The sequence below is a fragment of the Mesocricetus auratus genome, unplaced genomic scaffold (genome assembly GCF_017639785.1).
Source record: "Mesocricetus auratus isolate SY011 unplaced genomic scaffold, BCM_Maur_2.0 Super-Scaffold_4256, whole genome shotgun sequence".
Lineage (NCBI taxonomy): Eukaryota > Metazoa > Chordata > Mammalia > Rodentia > Cricetidae > Mesocricetus > Mesocricetus auratus.
This window is the reverse complement of record NW_024429182.1, coordinates 97,401,619-97,426,395: the sequence shown is the minus strand read 5'-3', so window position 1 is coordinate 97,426,395 and position 24,777 is coordinate 97,401,619. Positions and strand designations below refer to the sequence as shown.

General features: G+C 47.2%; 1 long non-coding RNA gene across 1 annotated transcript; it reads left to right on the top strand.

The window, feature by feature from the left end:
- The first annotated feature begins 9 nt into the window (after window positions 1-9).
- Window positions 10-22,540, top strand: LOC110341643. The gene is made up of 4 exons (XR_002383614.2): window positions 10-115; window positions 1,156-1,313; window positions 11,738-14,964; window positions 22,393-22,540. It is a non-coding gene; the product is annotated as an uncharacterized LOC110341643 (long non-coding RNA).
- The last annotated feature ends 2,237 nt before the right edge of the window (window positions 22,541-24,777 follow it).

The following is a 24,777-nucleotide window of genomic DNA, read 5'->3' as shown; positions in this document are numbered from 1 at the left end:
CATGGCCAGGCGGTAAGCAGAAGGGCGGGGCAGACTCTGGGCAGACGCTGGAGTCGTCCGGGACAGATGCCTCCAGTTTGTCACCGGCTTGGAGATGCCGCCTGGCTGCACCGAGGTGGGGTCAGCGTGTCCGAAACGGGTTCTGAGCAGGGAGGGGTGGGAGGCGACCGTTCCGGCTGGGCAGAGGCCACCTGCCTCACTCACCGGATCAAAGGGGAGGTTTTCAGAGCCACCTAAATTTTACAAGGTTTGCTTGGTGCTGGCATAGTTCCTGTCGCTGCCCACAGGTGGACCTTTATGCTAACCTGCAGCCTCCCCTCCGCTGCCGCCCTAGCCCATCTTGGTTCCAGAAGGACCTGCTCCGGACCTGCTCCGGGAAGGGTCTTTACCCCTTTACCACCTCCATATGCTCTTGGTCTCGCTTCTCCTTGCCAGCAGGGCCCTGAAGTCCCTGTTCTGTTTGCCCTCCCATCTTGAACTGCCTCAGTTCTTCTCTTTGCCCTTCAGATCTTCTGTCGTCACCAACCCTATTTGTGCCACGGCCCTAGTTTGACCACAAAAGGGCAAGGACACCAGCCATCTCTCAACTGCTGGTCCGTGAATGGATGGGTGCACGAGGTTCTGCACCCTCCATTTCTGGCCCAGGTATCTGTAAGTTCTAGGCCAGCTTTAGTACTGAGAGACCTTGAACTACCTCCAGTCCCACGCGGGGACTCATTTTCTGTGAAATGGAGCGGGCAATTTTCATGATCCTCCTTCTACTGTCCATCCTGGGAGTCTTCCTAGGGCTAAATGGATGGCCAAGTTTAGGACAGGCGTTTCCCTGTGGCCAGGGAGCTTGCCCTCTGCCCTAGGACTGTGGGCCTTGTTAAATGTACATCAGCTGACCAGAACCCTGCTTCCAGCTCCAGGAGGGGCCCAGAAAGGGTGCTGCTGGCTGCAGCCTTGTCCAGAGTGAGAAAGGGTGAACACACAGAGCTGTGTGGCTGAGCCTCTGCGGCCTCCCGGGGCCTCCACTTAGGAGACAGGAAGGCACCTGGTCTAACCCTCTCTGTGAGAGTGCAGACAACTTCCAGAGACTTTAGAGTCCTAGTGTGAGGGGAGTATTTTGGTTATTGAAGGCCCAGCTGATGTGTTTCCTGGTTTCCCTTTCAGGCACCAGGCCTCTCCTGTTGTCCCTGCTGCTTCCCCGGGATCCAGGATTTAGCCCGGTCTCTAGAAGATCCACGGCGTGGTCAGTGGCCAGTCTTGGACTTTGAGCTTGCTCTTGTCCAATTACTTTACTTCAGGGCCAAAGAAACGGCATCCCTGAGGTACATGACGTCTGAGCTTTCATGTCAGGTGACCTAGCAATGCCTGAGGGACAGATGAAAGGCTCGGGAGGACCTCACCGCCTTGTATTCAGACTCAAGTCTTTCCTCACCTTTTCTGTGATTACTTTCTGAGCCCCAGTCTCTCCCTTTCTCTGCTGTTTTCTTTATTTTTTGTTTGTTTTGTTTTTGTTTAGCTAGGATCTCCCTACGTAGGCCAGGCTGGCCTCAAACTCACAGCAGTCCTCCGGTCTCAGCCTCTTAAGTGCTGGCATTGTAGGCATGTTCTACCATGCTTGGCTCTCAATATGATTTTCCACACAATGTCTTGCCCATCACCCTGAGCTTCCAGGTCAGAGGACTGACTGTCCCCTCTCAGAGCCTGGGAGGTGAGGTTCCCTGACACTTTCCTACATAAGATTTTGTGGATCACCAAACCAGCAGATTTCTCATCCCCCCGCACTGTTCCCCCTACCATCTTACTCCAACTTAAGCACCTTAGCTTTCATAGTTTTACTTACTTTAAGACTGAAAGAATTAGGACCGTATTGATCCAGCCAGGAAATGGAAGCCCAGTGAGTCACAGTAAGTACCACATGGAGGGTAGAATAGCATCGAGGGCGTCTCCCTGAAACCTCGCAGCCATAGCAGGTTAATGGTAAAGCCCAGAAGCTGTAATGCTCTCTGCGAGGTGTAGTGAAGCCACAGGGGCAACTGCATTAGTAGCAGCAGTTCAGGAGGGGACTGACAAAGCCCCTACCCCTGCTCCCCAGTCCACCTCACATTAGGAGGCTTCCTGTCTGTCCGGCACTGAGCAAGCACTTGCCTCCTGGCAGGCATCCTCATCTTCTCTCTCTAACTTCTCTCATCTCCCCTGAGAAAACCCTCTGCTCTGAGAGTCCACAACGGTGGTGGGGGGTTGGGAAGTGCCTGGCCTAGCCTCCAACCCTCCAACACTCCGTCTTTGCTTGAGGGGTGCCTCTATCTCCCCTCACTGACACTTCCTGCTTCAAACTCTCTTGGGGGCTTCCACCGCCTTCAAGGCAGCCCAGCTCCCCAGCCTCCATTCCAGGTCTTTCCCTCTCTGCTTCCTACCTCCGCTTAGCCAAGCAATCTAAAGCCCTGAACCCTCACCCTTGCTTACCTCCTGCCGGTGCTGGCCACTCCCTCTGCTCCTCGTGTTTGGCCTCCTTCCTCTCAACTCCCAAACACTGATCTTTTTTTTTTTAGTTTTCCGAGACAGGGTTTTTCTGTGTATCCCTGTGTATCCCTGGCTGTCCTAGAACTCACTCTGTAGACCAGGCTGGCCTCGAACTCACAAAGATCCGCCTGCCACTGCCTCCAGAGTGCTGGGATTACAGTCATGCCTGGCTCAAACATTGATCATGTGGCACCACCGCCTGGTCTAAACATTGATATTCTAAGACCTCCTCCACATATGGTACCTCTCAGCACATGGTGGTCACTAACCCCTGCCCCTACCATGAGGAACTCTTTGAAGGTGGATGTCCCTGTCACATGATCAGTCTCCAGAAGGACTCTTTATAGCTCATCCTCTTTGTGCTGGCTACTGTGTTAAGGTATCTTGATTCTCACCAGGACCCTGTGAGCGTTATCATTCCCATAGCATATTTAGGGAAACCAAGGCTCATACAGCAAGTATGTTGTGGACCTAACCCTGGAGCTGTATGTGCTTGGGGAGGCCCTGAAGAGAGTTCATGGCTGGGCCCTGATGTTTCTTAGATCATGGCTGGGCCCTGATGTTGGGGCCTACCCTGGCAGCTTCCCTAGGCAGAGCTGGGCTATCCAGATTGTCTTCCTGACTTCCAAGATGTCTGCATGAGCCTTAGTGATCATTTCTCCTACTCTTATTCTTTCTCCCTCTCCCTCCCTCCCACCTTCGGGACTGTGCTCCTCAAGTTTCCCTGACCAGGACCAGGGCTTGAAAGGCAAATGAATCTTGGGAGCTCTGGCTGTTGGCTGTCAGGAGTCAGGCACTCTAGAGAGGCGGCCCTTGAGAATCAGGAAGCCTTGGCAAAGGTCCCTTCCACCTCCCCTAAAGCAAGATCAGCTACCTGATTTGAAAGACCCTGTACAAATTAAAATGTGGACCTGTGTTAAAAAACTATTAAAATTTTAAGATGATGGCAGAAGTATTAAATACTGGGGCAGACATGGTGTCACATACTTTTAACTGGGAGGCAGAAGCAGGTGGAGCTCTGTGAGTTCAGTGCCAGCCTGGCTTAGACAGTGAGTTCCAGAGCAGCCAGGGCTGCGTAATCAAGTGACCCTGTCTCAAACCAAACAGGCACTAATGGTACAGCTCTTACACCTAGAAAGCCAGCCCTGCCCTGAGGCCTTCCTTTTGTCATCTGTCAAATGTGGTAACAGCAGCCAGGCAGCCATCTAGTCAGGCAACGTAAGGGAGGAGACATGAGTAGGAGGTTCAGTGAACTGCACGAGGATTGAACAGGGTTTTATTGTATGTGTACAGGTGCACGGGGTGGGGGGTGTACACATGTGTATGCTTGCACATGGAGGACTACGAACACCCCAGGTGCCATCCTCAGGGGCTTTCCCACTGACCTGGAGCTCACCAGTTAGGCTGCATTGGCCAGCCAGTGAGCCCAGCAGATCTTCCTGTCTCTGCCTCACCAGTCACTGAGATCACAAAGCATGTGTCACCATGCCCAGCATGTTCACGTGGATTCAGGGACTCAAATCCAGGTCCTGATGCTTGCAAAGCAAACACTGTATGAACTGAACTCTCTCTACCCTACACACACAACCCAACCCATGGACACAGGACATTTTGGTGGATGAATTCTTGACAAGAATTTGATCCTCCTCCTCCTCCTCCTTCTCCTCTTCCTCCTTCTTCTTCCTCTTCCTCTTTGATTTTTGTTTTTGGAGACAGGGTTTCTCTGTGTAGCTTTGGAACCTGTCCTGGAACTTGCTCTGTAGACCAGGCTGGCCTCGAGATCCGTCTGCCTCTGCCTCCAGAGTGCTGGGATTAAAGGCTTGTACCATCACCACTGCCTGACAAATTTGTTTCTTCTTAAAGGTTTATTTTGTTTTCTGTGTGTGGGTGTTTTGACTCCACATATGTGTCTGGTGGATGTCAGAAGACAGCATCAGGGCCCCTGGGACTTCGTTAGATGGTTGTAAGCCTTGTGGGCTCTAGGAAGCGAACCTGGGTCTCCTGAAAGAGTATCAGTACTGTTAATACTGGACATCTTGATTCTTTTTATTTAAAAAAAGCCTTTATTTTTAGGTGTGTGTGTGACATAGGCATTAAATGCAGTGTCTTCAGAGGCCAGAAGAAGGTATCAGATGCCCTACAGCTGGCATTACAGGTGGTTTGGAAACCTGAAGGGGATCCTAGGAACCAAACTCAAGTCCTCTGGAAAAGCAGCAAGCATTCACAACCATTTAGCCATCTCTCCAGCCCCCAAAATTTTATTCTCCTTTTTAAGCACTCAACCTGTGTTAGAAAAGCAAGTTGTACAAGGACTCAGTGTGGGAAGCCAAGATCAGAGAGGCGGAGGGGAGACTGGGGGATTGACAGAGAGACAAGCAGAGATGAAGGAGGCTGCTCAAGACAAAGATAGCCATTGTGCAGACACAAAGACTGGGCCATGGAAGCCTTGTGGGGGCTGGGCTGAAATCATAGTGAAGCATAGAGAAGCTATACACAGTAACCAGGGAGCTGCCACGAGCTACCTCCTGGTTCCTCCCTAGTTGGGATGGGGTGAAGGGTGGCATGCAGGAGCCAGGAAATGGGAATGAGATCTGGGGCTGGGCCCCTAACACCCCGTTCCAGGCCCCCAGACCCAATCTTCCACTGGGGTAGACGCCTCTCGGGCAGTGTGCCCCATGTTACCTACTGCATGGTCTCCTGTCTCATTAAGGGCAGTGGCAATCTCATAATCGGGCTTTTGTACTCCCCATCACCCCGAAGCATACAAACATAGCCCTTCAAAGCCTTTTGTGACTTTTCCTTGATGCCCTTCAACAGCCACCCGCCCCACTACTCATCGGCCTCCCACACAGCTGTCACACGGGGCAGCCCACCCTTGCCCACACCTCGGTGCTTTTACACACACAGCCTTGGGCTTGTGCGTGCTTTTCCCGTCCTGCGGTGTCCTGCCCTGGCTTTACTGTGGGCTGAAATCCTCCAGCAGTCACCGCTCCTCCACCTCCACCGGTGGGTTTAACCTAGCCATTAACACGCCCATCCATCCACCGCGCCACAAGTGTTGGATTTACCCACTGTCTCCAAGTGCTCACCCCATGCTGGCTTTGCAGTTAGTTGTTAGTTGTTTGCATCCACAAAGCCCCACCGGGAGGCGGGGCACATTGGAGCTGAGTCTTACAGGGCGGGGTCTGCACCGGTCTGTCTGTGGAAAGCAAGCAGCAGAGGCAAGAGTACAGGGAGCAGCGAAACCTGCTCCAAGCTCCCACAGACACTTCCTGAATCGTTCTGGTTCCTGAGTTCCAATGACAACGGATCCAGAGCAACAGAGGCCATTATCCAACAAGATTAATAGACTCCCAGGGCATCTGGGTGTGGTGGCACACACCTGTAATCCCATCACTCGGGGAGTAAGAAAATGCAAATTTGAGGCTAGTCTGACTATAGAGAGAGAGACCGCTGTTTGAAAAATGAACAAAACGGGTTGAAGAGATGGCTCAGTGGCTGGCTGCTCTTCCGGGGGACCCAAGTTTGGTTGCCAGTACCCACAACCACCTGAAACTCCAGTGGTTCCAACTCTCTTCTGGTCTCCAAGAACGGTGTACAGACATACAAGCAGGCAAAACACGCATACACATAAAATAAGAAAAATAAAATTTAAATGGCTAGGTTTGTTTGCCAGGACTATTGATTTACCAAGAAACGCCTTGGACTCGGTGATTTCTTCCTCATTACTTTGAAGTAGCTTTTGTTAGTTGGTTTTAGTTTTATTTCCTGTTCATTTTCTATGAGTTTCTTGAAGTGAATGCTTATTGCTTCTATTTATCTACTTATGTATTTATTTATTGAGACGAGTTATTCTGTAGTCCTGAGCAACACAGAATCGGTAATGCAGACCAGGCAGGCCTCACACTTGCAGCACTCCTGCCTGTCTGTCTTCCAGATGCTAAGGATAGATGTGTAAGTCACCGTGTCTGCCTCCTATTTCATTATCGTTCTTTTCAAATGGTGTTTTTCCTTCTAAATTCAGTTTTATTCTCTCTCTCTCTCTCTCACACACACACACACACACTTTTAATCATTATTCTACAACCAGTTAGTGACTGAATTTTAACTTTTAAAATATTTTTATCCATTTGTGTGTGTGTGTGTGTGTGTGTTCATGTTTCCATGTGAAGGCACATATGTCAGCATGCATGTAGAGACCGGAAGTTGATGTAAGAGTCATCCTCCATAGTTCTCCCACCTTATTCTTGAAGCTGCCATGTTCATTTGTTTGTTATTCTTTGCTTCCTTCTAAAAAACAATGTCTCAGGGCACGAGAGCCGGCTCCATGGTTAAGAGCACTTACTTCCCAGCACCTACATGGAGGCTCACAACTGCCTGTAACCCCTTCTGATTTGCACAGGCCCTGTAAGCATGTTATACACATATACAAATGCAGGCACACGAGCAGGTACATGCTTGTCTGTGCTTGCAGGCACGCATACGCACATACACACACAATAAATAATAAACAGCTCAAACACTGCCTCTATTTTTTGTTTTTTGAGACAGGATTTCTCTGTCACTTTGGAGGTTGTCCTGGAACTAACTCTTGTAGACCAGGCTGGTCTCAAACTCACAAAGATCAGCCTGCCTCTGCCTCCCAAGTGCTGGGATTAAAGGTGTGTGCCACCACCACCCAACAATGCCTCTATTCTAAATAAATGAAGAGTGCAGATGTCTTAGGCTGCACTTAAGTCCTTACCCTGCATGGATATGAAAGCAGTAGTAAGTCATGGCCTCATGTGATATGACCTGACACAGTTTGGACCTGCCCAAAATGAGGATAGAATGGACAATCCGATGCTAAGACTAGATCCCAGAGTAAAGGCATCTATTTCCTGTTTTTGTAGTAAAGTCGAACACAGACATAAATAGAATCCCAGGGCATATCTACAACTGGGAATTAAAAATACATCTGTAATGCCAGGCATCGTGGTGCACACTTTTAATCCTAGCACTCTGGAGGCAGAGGCAGGCAGATCTCTGCGAGTTCGAGACCAGCCTGGTCTACAAGAGCTAGTTTCAGGACAGCCAGAGATGAACAGTGAGACCCTCTCTTGACACAAACAAACAAATAAACAACAACAAAACCCCATAACAGCTGCAAACACATCCTTTTAACCCAGCCTCCTGAAAACTTGCCTTGCCCAAATAGTCACAGCTGGCCAGGGAGCTGGCCATGCCAGCTTAGAGACTAGCCAGTCAGGATTGGACCCTGTAAGTGTGGACCCCTTTTTGTCATGAAGGGTCATGAGTGGGCACCTTTGGTGAAAGCTCTTCCTTCGTGATATACTTACTCCTCGCACTTTGGTGAGACAGACCTGTCTGGTCCTTGGTCAGAGCCTGGTCACCTAGATGTCCTAAGAATGTCCTAGATGCCCCTTTGAATCCAGACTCACTTCTGGACTCAAGAACAAGGCTCTGGTGACAGAGCCAAGGTAACTGCTCATTTTCTTAACATTCTCCCCCCCTCCCCCACAGGGTTTCCCTGTGTAGTCCTGGCTGTTCTACATACCCTGCAATCGAAGCTGATCCTCCTGCCTCCCGAGTGCTGGGATTAAAACCTGCATCACCACCACCCAGCTAACATTTTTCCTTTCTTTTTGTTGTTCTTAAATTTATGTGTGTGTGTGTGCCTGTGTGAATATGTGCACGTGTGAGTGCAGATGCCCTAGGATTCCAGAAAAAGGCATCAAATCTCCTGGAGCTAGAGTTATAGATGGTCATGAGCCACTTGATGTGGGGGCTAGGAACTGAACTCAGGTCCTCTGCAAGAGCAACTCAAAGGGCTAGAAAGATGGCTCAGCAGTTAAGAGTGCTCGCTGCTCTCCCAGAGGACGTGGACCCAAATTCAACACTCAGCACCCACACTGGGTGACTAACTCCAGCTCCATGGGATCCCACACCTTCTAGTCTCCATGGATAGCCCCACACATGTGTCATACACACAAAGACACATACACAAACACACCCACACTCACACCCACCGTGGCACATGGAGATCAGATGACAGCTTGCAGAAACTGGTTTCTCTCCTCACGTGGGCTCCAGGGATTGTACTCAGGTCCTCAAACTTGGTGGCAAGCATCCTTACCTGAGCCTCCTTGCCTACCTGACTCAACTGTCACATAATTGAGGCTTCTTTTGCAAAGCTGATCTCCTGCAGTTATGGTTCCTCTCTCTATCAACGCGGGCGATTGTTGCTCTTAGGAAACTTGGGCAGAGGAGTTCCCACCCATGATCACGTTGCACGGTTGCACCTTGCCCTCTGTCCTACTCATCATCTTGCCTTCCCTCCTCTTCAGGCACAGCCTGTCCGTGATGTCCCAGATCTTGTAAATGTCCAAGAACATCTTGAACCCAATAAAGTCATAATAGATAATCATGTTGGTGGATGGAAGATGCCCAGGATGCTGGGGGCCACGGTGGGGTTTGGTGGAAATAATGTTTGGATGTGTTGTGATGTTCTGGTTTTTCTATAGTATGTAGGGAAAGAGGGTTAAAAAGTTTGCAAAGAAGCCTTTTTTTTTTTTCTTTTTCTTTTTTTTTTATTTTCCAGTTTAAATTTAGATAAGAAACAAGGTTGCTTCACAAGTCAGTTCCAGGTCCCTCTCCCTTTCCCTCCCCTCCTTCCGTGCCCTCCCCCAATCCCCCCTCCCCCGTTATCCCCTCATTCCCCCAGGGAGGGTGAGGCCCTCCATGGGGGTGTCCATAGTCTGTCATTTCATATAGGGCAGGGCCTAGACCCTTCCCCAAGAGTTCAGGGTGAGAGTGCACCTCACATTGTTCTATGGGAGTCCAAAGTCCATGTGTATACTTGGGATGGGTACTGATCTGCTGCCCAGGGCTCAATAGATTACCTAGGCCTCCTAGAAGCCTTTTTTTTTTTTTTTTTTAAAACAGCATCTCTCTATACTTTCCACATAGTCCTGGCTTTCCTGGAACTCACTGTGTAGACCAGGTTGATCTTGAACTCTATCTTCCAGGTGCTAGGATTAAAGGCATGCACCACCACACCCAACTTCAAAGATCTTTTTAAACTAGGGATTGAACTCAGGGCCTAGCATGTTCTAGGTCCATGTTTTTACCTCTGAGCCATATCTCTAGCCCCTGTGAAGGATTAAGTCTACAATTTGCATATACTTTAGTCTTTAGAATTTATTCTTTGTGTGATGTATGGATAGTTTATCCTTTTTTACCTTCTTTACTATTATGGCGTGTTGTGTGTGTGATGTGTATATGTCAAGGACAGTCTGGGAGGTCAGAGGCAACTCTCAGGACCTAGTACTTCCTGTCCTCTGTGGCCTCTGGGGATCCAGCTCAGGTCTTCAGGCTTTCACAGCAAACATTTACCTGCTGAGTCATCTCATAGGTCCTGTTCCATGAATAGTGTGTGTGTGTTTGTGTGTGTGTGTGTGTGTGTGTGTGTGTGTTTTAGTAGGTCCATTTCTTTCTTTCCTTTTTTTTTTTTTTTTGAGACAGGGTTTCTCTGTATTGTTTTGGAGGCTGTACTGGAACTCGATCTGTAGACCAGGCTGGCCTCGAACTCACAGAGATCTGCCTGCCTCTGCCTCCTGAGTGCTGGTATTAAAGGTGTGTGCCACCAAAACCCGGCTGTAGGTCTATTTCTTATATTTTATTAGTTTAGATTTAAAACACACACAAGAAACATACACATAACTTTAGGTTAATATATGTCCATATTTATTCTTAACCTTTGTACCTTAATGCCTATTCTATTTTCTTTTCGTTATTTTGATATTCTACATATTTAATATATAGATGTTCTCTCTGTGTGTGTCTACGTAGTGTGTCTGTGCATGTACATACAGGAGCCCAGAAAAGGGAGATGGATTCCCTGGAGCTGGAGTTATAGGCATTGTGAGTCACACCGTGTGGGTGCTGGGAAGCAAGCCCCAGTCCTCTGCAAGAACAGTAAGCAAGTGCTGAAAGCATTTCTCTATCCACTCGTGCACACGTGCGCACACGTGCATGCGTGTGTGCATGTGTGTGTGTGTGTGTGTGTGTGTGTGTGTGTGTTAGCTAGTCTCACGGGAGTTCAAGGTTCAAGTTGGCCTTGAATGTCTGATCCTCTTGAGTCTACTTCCTAAGTGCTGGTATTGCCAGTGGGTGCCAACTACTGTCACAATTATTGTTTTTAAGTCACTATTGACAGTCCCTAGTTTATTTCATTTGCTTTTATTTAGCTTTGTCTGGGCTTTGTCACATAAACTTTTGTTTTGTTTTTTGTTTTTTCCCCAATATATATTTTTATTTAAATTAGAAACATGCATGCTTCACATGTCAATCCAGCTCCCTCTCCCACCCCTCCTCCCCTACCCCTCAACCAGCCCCTTCCCAGCCCCACACCCAGTTCCCACACCATTTCCCAGGGAGGGTGAGACCTCCATGTGGAATGGGCTCCTAAAGTTCATTCATATGACATGGTAAACACCGATCTTCTACCCAAGGCCCCAGAGATTTCTGAGGCGTCCTCACTGACACTGCATTTGTGGAGTCTGGATTGGTCCCCTGTTGGTCTCTCAGCCATCAGTTTGGGGTTCAAGAGTTCCCCCTTATCCAGCCAGCTGTCTTTGTGTCACATAAACTTTTTATGCCATTTAGCTTGTTTCTTTATGTTTTGAATGAGGAACTGGGGAGAAGTCTCAGTGGTTAAGAGTACTTGTTCTTGTAGAGGAACATAGTTTGGTTCCCAGCAGTCATGTGGTGTCTCACAACCATTCCTAACTCGAGGTCCAGGAGATCTAATGCCCTCTTCTGAATCCCTTCAGTACCAAGCATGCACATGGTGCACATACATACATGCAGAAAAAATGTCCATCTACACAGATCTAATTTTAAAATAAAATAAAATTTTGAATGGGGGCTGGAGATGGTCCAGTGGTTAAGAGTATTCATTGTTCTTCCAAAGGACCCAAGTTTAGTTCTAAGCACCCACATCAGGCAACCCACAAACATCTCTAACTTCAGCTCCAGGTGAATGTGATGCCTCTGATCTCTCTGGACACCTTCACACACACACACACACATACCCACCCATACAGACAAATACCCATGAATAATTTAAAGTAATAAAAATAAGTTTTCAAAACTAAAAATTTGAATGAGTAATATTTTCCCAAAGCTTTGTCTTATATATTTTTATTTTTCTGGAACTCATCAGGTAACTGAAAATGACCTTGAACTTATGAGCCTCCTGCCTTCACCTTCAAGTTCTAGGATTATAGGCATGCACCACCATGCCTCGTTTATTCTGTGCTGGGAACCAAACCCAGAGCTTCATGTGCACGAGGTAAGCACTCTACCAACTGAGCTACAGCTTCAAGCCACACCCATCGTCCCCACCACACTTGAGACACAGGAGTCTCGGCATGTGGCACAGGCTAGAGCTTGCAGTCCTCTTGTCTCTGCCTCCCTAGCGCTGAGATTTCCCGCCATGTACTGCCACACCTGGCAACAGTGTGTTTTAAAGATCTACCCAAATCAGTATATTGGGGGCATGTAGGGATCCACTGTAGAGCTGCATCATCACGCATTTAACTGTACTGATGGACATTTTTTCTAATACAAACAATGCTGTGATGAGAAACTGTATGCATACTTTTTGTTCAAGTGCCAATTCATACAGAAAAACTTCATGACAGACACAGTCCTGTGTCTGTCCACTGAATTGAAAATCATTTCCCCCAGTTTGTCATGTGTCTTGAGACCTTACTCAGGGTTTGTAGCATTTATTCTCCCTGGTGTCTTCGTCACTGTTCTATTGCTGTGAAGACACACCATGATCAAGCCAACTCTTAGAAAAGAAAGCATTTAATAGAGGGCTTATTTACATTTTCAGTAGTTTAGTCCATTATCATCATGGCAGCACACCTGTCTATAGAGTAGTAGCTGAGAGCTACATCTTTGTCCACAGGCCAAGAGAGAAAGCAACTAAGTCTGACATATTCTTTTGAAAACCTCAAAGCCCACCCTTGGTGACACCCTTCCTTCCACAAGGCCACACCTACTTCAACAAGGCCACATCTCTTAGTCCTTTCAAATAGTTTCACTTCCTGATGACTAAGCGTCCAAATATATGACCTTATGGGGGCCATTCCCTTCAACCCGTATCTAGTTTACATTTCTCAATTTGTTCTTTTATAATTTCAGGAATTTGAGTCATAATCAGAAATGTCTTTGTACTCCAGAATGTCTGATCCCTTATGCTCTTGGAGTCTTACAGCACTGGGCATTGAATCCAGAGCTTCATACATGTTAGACAATCACTTCTTTCCCCATGTTTTCTTAATACCCTTTCATGCCTTTTTACATATATAGTTATAATAGTTGGGTATTATATTATTATAAATATTTCTTCCAAGGAGTATACTTGTAGTTGCACTTAAAAAACAAACAACAACAACAAAAAAACCAACCAGGGTCTCATGTAGCTCAGGCTGCTCTTGAACACACACAACTTAGCTAAGAATGATCTTGAATTTCTGACCCTCCTGTCTGTGCCTCCCAAGTGTGAGAATGAAAAGGATACTTGAATTTTTTCTCAAACCTGGGGATGTGTGAATACATGGTATGGTGGCACAAATCTGTCATTCTAGGTGCTTACAATACCAAGTCAGAAAGATCTCAAGTTCAAGGCCAGCCTGGTCAACTTAGAGAAACTCTGTCTCAAAACAAACAAACAAACAAACAAGCCATAATACTGTCATCTCTGCCCTCACTTATGTGTGTCTATTTCATATGTGGTCTCTTTCATTTCACTATTTTGCTTACTTATTGTTTTGGGGGTTTCTTATTATTGTTCTTTGCTGTGTATTCTAGATTCTTCATGCTTCTACCTTCTTCTTTTTTTATTTTTCAAGACAGAGTTTCTCTGTGTAGCCTTGGCTATCCTGGAACTCGCTCTGTAGACCAGGCTGGACTCAAACTCAGAGATTCACTTGCCCCTGTCTCCCGAGTGCTGGCATTAAAGATGTGTGCCACTACAACCTGGCTTGTTTTTATCTTATATAATGATTTGGAAAGCAGAAATCAAGTTTGTAATTACACAAATCTTCAGATTAGTCAAGCACATATATTGAACTTCCTATTATCAAATTGCCAAGGCAATACCTCTGTGTCAGCTGCTTTCCAAAAATCTATTCTTGCCCAGCTTCAGATGAGGAAACTAGAACTAATTAAGTCGCTTGAAACCCAGAAGATCTGCAGATTGCCCTCTGGATGGGGAGAAGTTTTGCAGGCTTAAATTAAGCCAGTCAGGGCCAGTGGGAGTGGAGAAAAATCTCAGGGAGACAAGGAGGGGTGAATTTCTCAAAGTAGAGTCCCCAGGGCCTTGAAGCTCTTGATACTAACCCTGGGAGCGTTGCCAATCTGATATGTGCAAAATCCTGTCTCCCTGGAGCTGTGGTTTCACTGCTCTTGGAGTGAGCCCCAGCATCTTTTCATACCTTTGGGGGCCATTCTCATTCCCATATCTGTGAGCAGCCCGTTCATATTCTGTTTTCCTCTTGGGAAGTCCCAGCAAATAACCACATCAAAGCTCCCTGGACTGTTTGCTTGCAGAATGACAAATGATTCTGAGGGGTTTATTTTGTCTCTTATAAAGTCATTTCCTGGATAATGAGCTTTTCATCGGAAACTTCAGAACGATTTTCTTCTTCCTTGTGCTGTGAGATCTTTTCCAAGTCCCCATTGTAATTTTTGTTCACCCTTTCTTGATCAGGAGGAAATAAAGCTCCACCAGGCCCCACCTCCTGACCCTCTCAACTCTGTGCTGTGTTGCTTAATAACGGTCGATGTCTCAATTCCACCATTAGACAGTGTAGACATAGAAAGAGAGAGGCTGATGGGGTAGATTAGAGGAATTGCCGTCATCACTAGCATCATAATAGCTGCCACTTAAGCAGCCCTGTGTGTGAATTCACTCATTAATAATATGTATGCAAATTGTATACTCCAAATATATATGAACTACATTTACATACATAACAAACTTGCAAGATAGGTACTATTATGATCCCCATGTGACAGATGACAAAGTGAGACATAGAGAGGTTATGTAATTTGTCTAAGATCACACAGCTAATAACTGATTGAGTTAGAATTCTATGGTATCTGGCCTCAGACTCCACAGTCTTTTCCTCTCTGACTGACTTGAAGATCAATCTATGTATTAATGTCTGGTCAAAAGCCTGTGTGTTCAGCACTGCTGTGGGGTCCCTGGGACGGAAGTATGCACTGACAATAGACCTGTTTTCTCTACTACAGGACTGCTGGTTGTCTTCTCCGTAATTCACTTCGCCCTCTGATTCTTTCCCTCAACAAGTATCAGTTGAGTGGTTACGTGGGACATGCCCTACCCTAGGTCTCTGGGATGCCAAGATGAACTAGGTATGGCCCTGGTCCTTTAAGTACCTGAAGTACAGCGGGGTGGGAGAAAAGACCCAGCGTGACACAGGGAGAGCAGGTAGTGAGTTCTCCCCATCTGTGTCTAGTCAGCAATTTCCTCCTCGTAAAATTTGCCCTGGGCTCTTCTCTTATCTCCGTTTATGTGACACCACTGCAACCTTTTGTGTTTTTTCCTGTCTTCCTTCACTTCTCCACTGGGTATCCAGGTTGGGGCTGATAAACAGTGCATTTGTCCTCCTTGGTGAGAGGCAGGGAGCCTGAGGAGGAAGGCCTCTGCGAGACAGGTGGGCCCTTCAGGATGAACGCTCTGGCTGAAGTGTGGAGTTAAGTGGGATGGAAGTGATGTGGAAGGTTGCCCAGTCGGACTGCTCAGTAGTCCAGGTAGAATGTGGGAGCTGATGAAGACTGCCACGAAGGAAGAAGACAACTATGGATGCTAAGGATGCGGAATTGAAGGGTTTACTAGTGCCAGCAATACTGGATGAGCATCTCAGTACCAGGCGCTGTGCCAACTGATGGAAATTCATCAGTCTCCCCCTTCTCTCAGTCTGGAGGGGAGGAAGGGCAGCCAGAGCCACAGAAGATAACAGAAGATGTGACAGAAGTTCAGGACACAGGAGGGTCCGTGAAGAACGAGGCCAGGCTGATGTTAGCTAATGTCTAGACTCCTGCCTTTGCTGCAGGTGTAGGCCTAAGCTGAGAACTCGGGAAGGCAGAACCCTGTATCTGTCTGCCTGGGTCCCCTAAAGCCAGGACAGGGCAGAATGGGGGGGATGGTGAGGGAGCAACTGCTAAACCAGTAACAGTCATTCAGCTGTGGCTCCCGCCCAGACCCCAGCTTGACCTTGAAAGAGGAAGATGGGGAGTGGTCCAGAAAAAAGTTTGCAACTTCTGGCGGCCCCGTGGTTACTCAATGCCCACAAATGGGTGGCTAAGACTTCCCAGTTACCTAATGGGCCCCAGGAAGCAGCTGCCATTCTCCTGACACCTTCCAACTGATGCTGACTGTCAGGGCTCAGTGTATTTGGACCCAGGCAGTGGGACACTCAATGACATTCTGGGGCCATGAATATGGGTCCCATGGATTGATAGAAGCCTTCTTGGTATTAGGAAGGGAAAAAAAAACACAAAACCAGCTCTGTAAAATATATGTGTATGTGTTCCCAGATGTAGGCCTGGCTCCTGCACTCTGCAGTATGTCTCCCTACTGTAGCATCCCTGCCCACTCTGGGACTGGATATAACTACTTCCATCCAAGGACAGGACTGGTCTTTACCCTTGGTATTCCCAGCACCTGACCCAGACAGCCAGAAAGTGTTTCAGTTTAGTTCAGAGACAGCTAGGTCCTGACTGCAAAGGGCTTGTCTTCCCACCTCCAGAGGTCCCCCGGGAGCTGCTCAAACACAAGACTCACTCTTGGCACCAGGTGAGGATGCTCGGAGTCCTAACACTGAGTGGATGTGCCCAGGCTTTAAAAGCATCTGGTTCTAGGAGTATGGAGGCACCAACTCAATCGTCCCTTCCCAGTCAGTATCTGGTAGTTTCAGACTCGGAGCATCTTCGACTCTAAGGGCTGGAGAGCCTCTCTGCAGTCATGCCATTCAGGCCCTGGTCACAAACGCTCTCAGCTATAGGAACTCCGCCAACCTTGGACCTGAGGTTCTGTGACTCCCATGAGGGTCTCTTTTCTCTGTCCCAGAGCGAAAAATAGCTCACCGGAGCCAGGGGAGAGGGTGGGGCAGGGACTCTGCCATGCCTGAGAGGTAAGAAGTCAGCAGGAGGTCACTTCCCTGAACCCACGGTTACAGTGTCATCATGGATTACTATTACCTAACCATCTGCGGGCCACAGCAAGGCCACTTACAAGAAGGAAGCTGCAGTGTTGTCAGCTCTTCCGAGACAGCGAGCCAAAGGTGGTAAGGACTCCTGCACACACAAGCTGCGGAACCTGCTACTAGATTTTTCTGAGCCTCAGGGCTTCTCCTTTCTTTTTCTCCCTTTCTTTTATCTGCCCCTCCCCCTTTTGAGACAGGGTCTTGTGTATCCCAGGCTGGCCGCAGACTTGAAAAGTATCTATGGATGATCTTGTGCTTTTGACCCTCCCTGGTGCTGGGATTTTAGGTAAAGACCAACACACTTTGTTTTATATGGTGCTGGGAGGTCTACTCCAGGCCTTCATGCCTGCCAGATACTCTACTGTCTCATTAGGGTTGCTGTGGCTGTGACGAAACATCACAGCCATATGCACCTTGAGGAGGAAAGGGTTTATTTGGCTTAGACTTCCATATGGACAGGAACTCAAGCAGGGCAGGAACCTGGAGGCAGGAGCTGATGCAGAGGCCACAGACAGGTGCTGTTTACTGGCTTGTTCCCTGTGGCTTGCTCAGCCGGCTTTCTTACCCAGGACCGCCAGCCCAGGGATGGCACCACCCACAATGGGCTGGGCCCTCCCCTGTCAATCACTAATTAAGAAAACATTCTACAGGATTGGCTACAGCCCAATCTTATGGAGACAATTTCTCAGTTGAGGTTACCTCTCCTCAGATGACTAGCTCCCCCTCCACCCCCGCCTTTTTCACTGTGTAGCACAGGCTATCCTGAAACTCACTATGTAGGTCTAGCTGTGGCCTCAAATTACTGGCAATCCTTTTGCCTTCATTTCCTGAATGAGGAGATTATAGGTGAGCCACTACACCAGGCTTTTCCTTTTCTTCTTCATTTTGTTCGTGGGTTTTGTTTGTTTTGTTTTTAGCTCAGGATCTCATGTGGCCTCGCTGAACTCAGACACCCTATGTAGCCAAGGATGACACTGACCTCCTGTTCCTTCTCCCTCTATCTCCCAGGTGGTGGGATTAAGGCCTGTGTCTCCATGCCTATTGGACCCATTTTTTTGTTTGTTTGGTTTTGTTCTGCTCACACAGTAAGTGGACAGAATGATTTTGTGCACAGGAAGGATTAGTCCAGTGCAGTCCCACAGAGGAGTTCAGCAAATATGCAGTCTTGTGTGTCCTCTGGAGACAGTGTGAGTCACACACACAGCCCATCTCATCTCCCCAGGACTCTATAAGTCTCCTGCAGGCTGATAGCCTGCAGCAGTCACACGGTGGTGGAGAGAGAACAGGCCTCTGAAACTTACAATTGCCCAACTGTGCAGGCGGCACCTGTCCTGTGGCTTCCCCTGGGTCTTTCTATGGGGGAGGGGGGTGACTCTCTCACTCCAGAACCTTTTCTTTGCAAAGCTCTTCAAGCAGGCTCTCCCGTGATTGCCAAAACTTCCCAGTGCCTGCTGGGAGCAGGACTGATGGTGTGATCCAGGAGAGAGCCGCACTGAAGGCAGAAGAGGGCTGAAGGAGCCACACGAAAGGGCCGGTGCCCAGCCAGAAGCGGCCAGGCAGGCTTCCGGCAACCCGCAGGTCATGCGGTTCAGGCAGTTTACAAGGAGTACTGTGTTGCTCTTATCTGACTGTTGAAAGAACTCTTGAAAAGTATAAACTAGAAATTAAAATTTCCACTGTTCTGATTTTTTTGGGTAAACAAGGCTAGGGTTGTTGTGGGACGGAGAATGTGGCTCAGTAGGCAGGGTGCTTTAGGAGCATGCAGACATGCTGGCACACTCCTGGAATCCCAGCCCCAGGGAGGTGGAGGACCAGGGGTTCAAGTCCATCCTTACCTACATGGTGAGTTTAATGACAGCATAGCCCTCTTGCCTAAGAGTTTATTACAAGCTGGGTGGTGGGGCCGCTCACCTTTAATTCCAGTCCTCAGGAGGCAGAGGCAGGCAGATCTCTGAGAGTTTGAGACCAGCCTGGTCTACAAGAGCTAGTTCCAGGATATCCTCTACATCACAGAGAAACCCTGTCTTGAACCCCCCCGAATAAAAGAGTTTATTACATAAATAAAAATGAAAAATCAGCCGGGCGTTGGTGGCACACGCCTTTAATCCCAGCACTTGGGAGGCAGAGGCAGGTGGATCTCTGTAAATTTGAGACCAGCCTGGACTACCAAGCGAGATCCAGGACAGCCTCCAAAGCCACAGAGAAACCCTGTCTCGAAAAAAAAAAATCAAGGCCAGGTGTGGATGTAAACTTTATCTCAGTACTCAGGAGACACAGGCAGGCAGATCTCTCTGAGTTGGAGGTCAGCCTGGTATATATAGTGAATTCCAGACCAGTCAGGGCTACATATTCCTGCATTTTACTCAACAATTAAATTTTAATTATATTCTATCCAGCCTGTCATTATCTTACAAGCCCTTACCTGTGTGGAGATTCAGCTGCCTCTTCTCAGGAAAGAAGTGGAGGGGAGAGGGTGAAGGTGAGACAAAGCTAACCCCCAAAGGGCTAGAGAGTTGACCAAGAGACTAAGAGCACTGGCTGTACTTCCAGAGGACCTAGGTTCCCAGCATCCACATGGTGGCACATAGCCAACTGGAACTCCAACTCCAGGGGTCTGATGACCTCCTCTGACATCCTTGGGCACCAGACATACATGGTGCACACAAATACGTGTGGGCAAACTACTCATACACATAGATAAAATAAATAAATCTTTTAAAAATAACCTCAACTACATTTATCTTTCTACACCTCTCCTCCTACCAATCATGTTTCTCAGCACTGAAAAGCCACACACATGCAAGTCAGCTACCTCTCAGTGTCACTTAAGCACCCTGATGTCCTTTTGAGTCTTTTTCCTACTCAATCCGCACACTCAGACTCATGGTGACAGCTGAGTCCTGGTTGGGGAAATCCTGTCTTCAGGACCAGCCCTATGGATCCTGGACTGCAGAGACCCTGCCTACTGGTCACGAGATGTGGTTTCCAGGCCTCTGTAGCACGCTCATTTTCTCTTCACTTAGAGTGGACTCTGGATGTCAGAGAGGTCCCGGAGATCCAGGGGCATGTGGTGCAGTGAGGAACACCGGCTTGGGGGAGACCTCTCTCTCCATCTCACCTGCAATACCTCAGGGCAGCCCCACACTGGCTCCCTGCCTGCTCAGTTTGAACCCTGGGCTCCTCTTGGCATTATTTGTAGTTAAGTCAGCTGGGAAAGCTTCACTGTTAACTTGACTGGGTTTAGAATCACACGCCTCTGGGTGTGACCATCTTCGAGGGATCGTCCAGAGAGCTTTAACTGGAGAAGGCCAAGCCTGAATATCAGTGGCACCGTCCCATGGTTCGAGGCCCAGAGTGGAGAAGCCGAGCAGAGCCCAACATTGCTTGCTCCCTGACTGTGCACACCATGTAACCAATTTCCTCGTAACTCTGTAACTTTCCCTCTAGGGTGGGCTGCACCCTCAAACTGTAGCCAAAACAAGCCTTTCTTTCCTTGACTTGCTTCTGCAGGGTGTTTGGTCACAGCAAGAGTGATAGATACACCAGTTGCCTCCTCGCCTGTGCTTGGAGAACTTTCTAAAGAAACTATACACAAGACTCAATTTGATGTTTTGCCCACTTTATAGATATTTGCATCTGGCCCTCTTTACATGTTTGCATCGTGAGTCTTAACTTTCTTTCCTGATTTCTTGTCACTTGTGACCTTGATATGTGTGCACCGCGTCTTTATCAGTCCTATTGACAGATGTCAACATGAACTTGATCTGGGGCAGAACTCCCTCTGGCAGGACTAGGTTCCGTGCTCAATGACGGGAGTGTAATAAGTTTCTGGAGCAACAGCCCCATCTTTAAGAACCCGATCACGCATTACTAGCCTTCTAAAGAGCTGAAACCAGATCCTTAAGCAAATACTCTTACAGGAATGTTCACAGCAGCACTATTGACATAGCCCAAGGATTGAGAGAACCCAAATGTTCCTCAATGAGTGGATAAACAAAATGTGGTGCATATAAAATGAATGGTAGCCATCAGCAAGAACGAACAGGTACATGCCACCTCATGGATGACCCTCAAAAGCATTACACTACCTGAAAGGAGCCAGACCTGCCCCCCAAAAAACAGGTCTCATTACAAAACCTCCACTTATAGGAAATATCCAGAATAATCCATAGAGAGAGAAAAAAAATTGGTGGCTGCCAAGGGCTGAGAGAAAGAAGATACAGGAGGGACTGTTGGTGGGTTTGGAGTTCTTCATGATGGTGAAAATGAGTCCCGGAGAGATGGCTCAGAAGTTAAGAACACTGGTTGCTCTTCCAGAAGATGTAGGTTTCCAGACCGACACCATGACTACAACCACAGGGGATTCAACACCGTCTTTTGACCTCCACAGGCACCATGCAGGCAGGTACATAGACATACAAGCAGGTAAAACACTCATGTGTATAAAATAGAAATCAATACTCTTAAAAATATTTTGTAACTAAACAGAGACAGCGGTTGTACAATGTTTGTGTCTGTGTGTAGAAAATGCCTCTGAACTATGTACTTCAAGTTTCATGTCGTGTGGGTGCCACCTCTAGAAATAATATATTTGCATCCGGGTATGCTGGTGCATGCCTTTAGTCTCAGTATTTGGGGGGCAGAAGCAGGAGGATCTCTGTGAGTTCTAGGCTAGCTTGGTCTACAAGCGAGTTCCAGGACAGGCTCGGAAGCTACAGAGAAACCCTGTCTTGAAAAACAAAACAAAGAAGAAGGAAAAGGAGAAGGAGAAGAAGAAGAAGAAATGAAATCTTACAGCAGATAGCCTGCTCTACTGGGGATATCGTTGCAAAATCCTTTCTCTGCCAAAATTAGTCCAAAACTTTAAAAGCTGTGTTGGGGCAGCTAAACCTGGAATGCAAATGCTGCCTTTTGAGATTCACTTTTTGTGGGTTCTCCCACTAGTTATTATTAGCACCCCTGTGCACCAGCACTACTCTGGCCTACATCATTTTAGTAAGCCTGCCCCCTTTCTGAGATGGCTTCCAGCAGCTGAAGCAAGCTTTGAATTTACTATGCAACCCAGGATGACCTTGAACCTCTGCTCCTCCTGTCCCCACCTCATAGGTGCTGGTTTAAGAGGCATTACCCATTTGAATTCAGAACTGGAGATCAAACCAGGGACTTTCATGGGTGCTGGCAAGATCCGAACAACTGAGCTGTGTCTCCCACTCCCTTCCCCTCCCCCACTCCCTACTCCCACCACAGCACTCCAAACCCCTTTTGGTTCCTTTTCTCTGAGGAAACCTGACAGTCTACCTCAGCCACATTGATAGCACGTGGCTTTGCTCTGATGCAATGAGGGTTACACTTTATCTCTCATCTTCCCCCTGAGAACACAGAAGTCTACTCATGAGAAATACCCGAGTTGAGCAACCATCTATAAGACTAATACTCAAATGTTCAAGTTAAGTTGAACATGGTGGTATACACCCATGATCCCAGTACTGGAAAGTCTGAGGCAGGAGGATGGCCATGAGTTCGAGGTCAGTATGGGATACAAAACAATACACAGTGTTTTTTTCTTGCTTTTCAGCCACTGTGTGTGTGCACATGTCCCCAGAAGAGAGTGTCAGATTCCCCGGAGCTGGAGTTGGAAGCAGCTGTGAGCTACCTGCTGTAGATGCTGGAATCCCAACTTGGGTCTTTCACAAGAATACAAAGTACTATTTGCTGCTGAGTAACCTCTCTAGTTTTCTTTTTTAAAAAATATTTATTTATTTGTCATGTATACAGTGTTCTGTTTGCATGTATCCCTGCGGGCCAGAAGAGGGCACCAGATTTTATTACAGATGGTAGTGAACCACCATGTGGTTGCTGGGAATTGAACTCAGGACCTCTGGAAGACCAGCTAGTGTTCTTAACCAGTGAGCCATCTCTCCAGCCTCTCTAGCTTTCTTAATAAACTTTTTTTACATTTATTTATTGTATATATTGGGGGTAGAATGCTTAAGCCAACGCGTTTGTGTGGAAATCAAAGGTCTATCTTTGGGAGTTGCATTTCTCTTTCCACCATGTGGGATCCATGAATCAAACTCAAGCCTGACATCAAACGCTGCTATCCCCTGAGCCCCCTCGCCAGCCCTGACTTGTTATTTTGAGGCAGAGCCTCTCATTGGGACTTGCCCATTCAATTTAGCTAGGCTAGCTGGCCAGCGAATCCCAGGTATTTGGTTGTCTTCAGATTCCCCATGCTGGGATTACAAGCACATGCTACCACCCCTAGATTTTTAATGTGAGCTCTGAAGATTGAATTTAGGTCCTCATGCTTTCAAGGCATACATGTCACTGATTGAGAGTCATCTCCCCAGCCCTCTTTTTGGTGGCTGCTCCTGATTGGGGGGTGGAGGGAGGTCATCCTGCACCTATGACAAGAGTATAGAGGCTTCTAAAGAAGATGGAAAAATCTTTGGAATTGATGAAATTGATGTGCCAACTTGTTATGCAAGGTGGAAAGTATGTGCTGGGCTACAGGCTGACTCTGATGATGGCCAGATGGGGCAAAGCACACTGGTCACCCTTCCCAACTGCCCCACTTCAAGATCAGAGAGAGTATCATGTTATATTGCCCAGTACTGGTGCTCATCACTATGGTGGCAGTCAACCTGAACTGGGTATAAGATGATTATGTTATCACCAGAAGCAAAGCAGAACAGACTGGTGCAAATTTTTTCTTTATATCAAAATAGATGGAGCTTGTTTTCAAAACACAAAATGAAACTGTCAATGTTATAAAAAAAAAAAAACAAGGGAAGTTCATCCAACTATCTAAATCATTAGAAAGGTAAGCAGAGGTAAAGACAAAATGTAACGTGGTGTGCTGGATAGGATCTGGGACACAAAAAGAAGACATTGGGTAAAAACAGGCCACTCCTGGCTAGTTGTGGTAGCTATTAAGAGATTGAAGTAGCTGGATGATGGTGGAGCACGCCTTTAATCCCGGTACTCAGGAGGCAGAGGCAGGTGGATCTCTGTGAGTACCAGGTCAGCCTGGTCAATAAAGTGAGTTTCAGGTCAGACTCCAAAGCTGCAGAGAAACCCTGTCTTGAAAAACTAAATAAGTAAACAAATAAATGAATATTCTTGATACTGACTTTGTTATTTTTCTGTAACTGTTAAAACTATTGCAGGCAGATCTCTTGAGTTCGAGAGGCCAGCATGGTCTACAGAGCAAGCTCCAGGACATCCAGGGCTACACAGAGAAACCCTGTCCCCCAAAAAACAAAATCCAAACAAACAAAGAAGGCATGATTCACTATTATTTTAAAAGGGTGGTGAGATGGTTTAGCGAGTAAAAGATACTTTCTGCTAAGCCCGATGACCTGGCCAGGGAGAGGAGAGAACCAGCTCCTGCAAATTGTCCTACACACACACACACTCACGCACGCACGCACGCACACACGCACGCACGCACGCACACACACACATACACACACACGTGAGCATAAGAAAATAAATGTAATTAAAAACAAAACTAGACCTTTCGTTTGTTTGTTTTGTTTTTTTTTTTTTTTTTTTGAGACAGGGTTTCTCTGTGTAGCCCTGGCTGTCCTTGAACTTGCTTTGTAGACCAGGCTGGCCTCAAACTCACAGAGAAAACAAGACTTATATGTTTTAAAAGCTATTTAAATATTTTTACCTTAAGAATGAATGGCCTCCGTTGGAGACTACCTTATTAGTGAAGTTCTTGCATACCCTTACAAGGTCCTTGCTTCAAGTTTCAGATATTAGAGTGACAACTGTTTTTTAAAATGCATCCTTGAAATTTTCAAGAAATTAATTAAAATATTGTGCTTACTTTCATGTATTTGTTTGTTTGAGACTGGGTCTCACTGTAGCTGCCAAACTGTTTTAGAACTCATTCTGTAGATCAGGCTGGCCTTGAACTCACAGAAATACACCTCTGGCTCCCAAAATGCTG